The following is a 2,966-nucleotide window of genomic DNA, read 5'->3' as shown; positions in this document are numbered from 1 at the left end:
TCTCGGCTTCCAAACATAGCCTTGGGTAAAGAAAGAGTGTATTTTTATTCTGCATTATCAAAAGAGATATATATCGGTATCAGCCGACACCGATACCAGACCAATACTGGATTAGTGCACGGTACGGTATGAACATGGGGGTATAATGGTCAAAATACCTTATGGTATTGTTATCTTTGAGGGTAAAACTGTCCGATACTTCTGATGTCGATCGAAATTCTCTATTCGTTCCCATATCTAATCCGATACATATACCCGATACTGATCCGCTGATACTGGATACCGATAACCACGCCTCTTTCTCTCTCGATCGACCCCGCCATCACTCCGGCACTCTGGTCCTGCCCTGTATTGGAGGGCTGAGCTAATTCCCGATAAACTTATGAACCCAAATGCTTCCGAGAAATTCTTCCCTTGTTATGAGGGAGTTCACTGCTTCAACAGCTTCTCTCAAATGGCGGAATCAAATCAAAGGACAGCTGCTCGCCTCCCAAATCTCATCCGTTCTCTTGCAGAGACAAAATTGGACTTCAATTCTTAGTAAACTCAATCTATCCCTCGCTTTAACTCCTGACCTCTTCCTCCAAGTTCTCCGTAGGATCGAAAACAACTCAGAAATCTCCCTTGCATTCTTCAATTGGGCCAAAACTAGTCTTGGGTTTGAATCAGATATCAAGTCTCACTGTAAAGTTATTCGGATTTTAGTCCAATCCCAGACCTTCGACCTGCTCGAACTCTGTTCGATTCTTTAATTCCATCCCAACCGGCGCCGGCGATCCTCGATTTAATGGTGGAAGCATGCAAAGGTAGAGACTCTCAATCTATTGTTTCTAGTTTTGTTCTAGAACGTTATTCCACCAAGGGTCTTGTTTTCCAAGCTTTAACGATATTTAGCAAAATTAGGGCTTCTGGATGTCTACCTGGTACCCGCAGCTGCAATTCATTGCTAGATGGTTTGCAGCTGAAGGGAGATATAAGATTGGCGTGGAAATTTTATGCTGCCATTATTCGTTACAGAATTTTACCGGATTCCTATACTTGGTCATTGGTTAATCGTCTTCTCTGCAATGAAGGGAAGATCGAGAACACAGTGAGATTGTTGAATTTGGGTGTGTGTAATGCTGCTATGTATAATCTAGTTATTGACTGCTACTGTAAAAAGGGGAGCTTTAGAGCTGCGATTGATCTCTTGAATGAGCTGCATAGTAAGAATCTGATTCCTGGTTTTGGTACTTACAGTTCAATTCTTGATGGGGCTTGTAAGTTTGGTGATCTTGGAGTTGTTGAGACAGTAACTAGAGAAATGGTTGCAAAGGATTTGCTTCCAGCAATTCCTTTCTCGGAATATGATCCAACCATTCAGAAACTTTGCTCTTTGGGGAAGACTTACGCAGCTGAAATGTTCTTTTGGAAAGCTAGGGCTGACAATATCACACTACAAGATGTTTCACATGGGTGCATATTAAGGACTTTTTCTAAGGAAGAAAGATTACAAGAAGCAATAGAGGTTTATGGTATTATCAGGGAAAGAGGCATTACAGTTAGTCGTAGTAGTATCTATGCACTTGTGGATGCTGTATGTAAGGAGGAGCCAGCAGAAGAATTATATCAATTATTAAAGGAAATGATTGGGAAGGGATTTACTCCTTGTGCTTCAAATCTTTCCAAGATCATAGCTGCCCAATGTAACAAAGGTAGATGGAGGGAAGCAGAGGAACTGCTGACGGTAACTTGGGAGAAGGGGTTCTTTCCAGATTCCTGTTGCTGTTGTGCACTGGTAGAGCATTACTGCTCTAATAGACAGATTGATTCAGCCCTTGCTTTGCATGATAAGGTTGAGAAATCAGGAAGAAGTCTGGATGTAATTACTTACAATGTGCTTCTTGATAAGCTTTTTGAAAGAAAGGAGGATTGGAGATGCACTCAGGGTGTTTGATCATATGAGAACACAAAATATGGTGAACAGTGCAAGTTTTTCAATTATGATTAGGGGAAATTGTCGAGTGGAGGAAATGAGGAAAGTCATGAAGATTCATGAAGAGATGTTGAAGATGAAGCTTAAACCTGATGAAAAAACATACAAACGTTTGATATCTCAATTTGTATAACTACATTCTTGCTGGTTTACTGAAAATTTTAGTCTTCTAGGATGCGTGTAATGTAGATAAGCTTATGTTTTCCCTTATATCCCACTCAAGCATCATATTTAGATCAGTTATTAAGAGGGAAATTTCTTATCTTGAATTTGAACAATTGACTTCTTTCAGTTCTATGTAGTCTTGGTAAATATATAAGTGAAAATGGCATTTTTGTACATATATAAGTGAAAATGTGAAATAGCATTTTAGTAAATATACATGAGTGTTAGAAGTGATTCTGTTAAAGTGCCTGCTAGAGTCCACTTTGTTTTTTTTTTTTTCTCCCTATTCCGGAAGAACTTTTTTGCGCCCAGTTACCAAACACCAATCTACTCCCTGTAATACTCTCTGTGAGAAGAATCAGGAAAAAGTACTTTCTAAGAGCAGAATTGTTACCAAACACAGCCTTAATGGGATGATGTAAGTCACACATGTTTCTACTTTCTACTTGTTATTGTTTTAGTTACAACCTTGTGGTGGTTAATAAGTAACAAAAGAAGCTATAGAGTGCTATAATTTACTCACCACTTCTTATATCCAAATTTATAGTCTAATGCACGAAAGTGGAGCCTCTATCATCTACTAATAATCGCTGAAACAGCTCCAATGGATTCGACAAATTCATTATTTCAAAATCAGAAGTCCTTTTTTCTTGATGAATAAGGCTTTTGAAATGCTTCGAAGTGAAGTTTCCGTTGTGCCATCATCCATTTCACAGAAGCCGCTCTTCTACCTCTCAGGTATTAGCTGTTTTTTTTTTTTAAATGGTAGAAAGGTATTAGCTGTTTCGATTGCCATGTATTTGGTCATGTTTGTTTCGTCTAGACA

General features: G+C 39.0%; 1 pseudogene; it reads left to right on the top strand.

The window, feature by feature from the left end:
* The first annotated feature begins 390 nt into the window (after positions 1-390).
* On the top strand, positions 391-2,309 carry LOC122639559 (annotated as a pseudogene).
* Positions 2,310-2,966: the final 657 nt, after the last annotated feature.

Source organism: Telopea speciosissima, chromosome 9, assembly GCF_018873765.1.
Source record: "Telopea speciosissima isolate NSW1024214 ecotype Mountain lineage chromosome 9, Tspe_v1, whole genome shotgun sequence".
Taxonomy (NCBI): Eukaryota; Viridiplantae; Streptophyta; class Magnoliopsida; order Proteales; family Proteaceae; genus Telopea; species Telopea speciosissima.
This window is presented reverse-complemented; position numbering and strand designations above follow the sequence as displayed.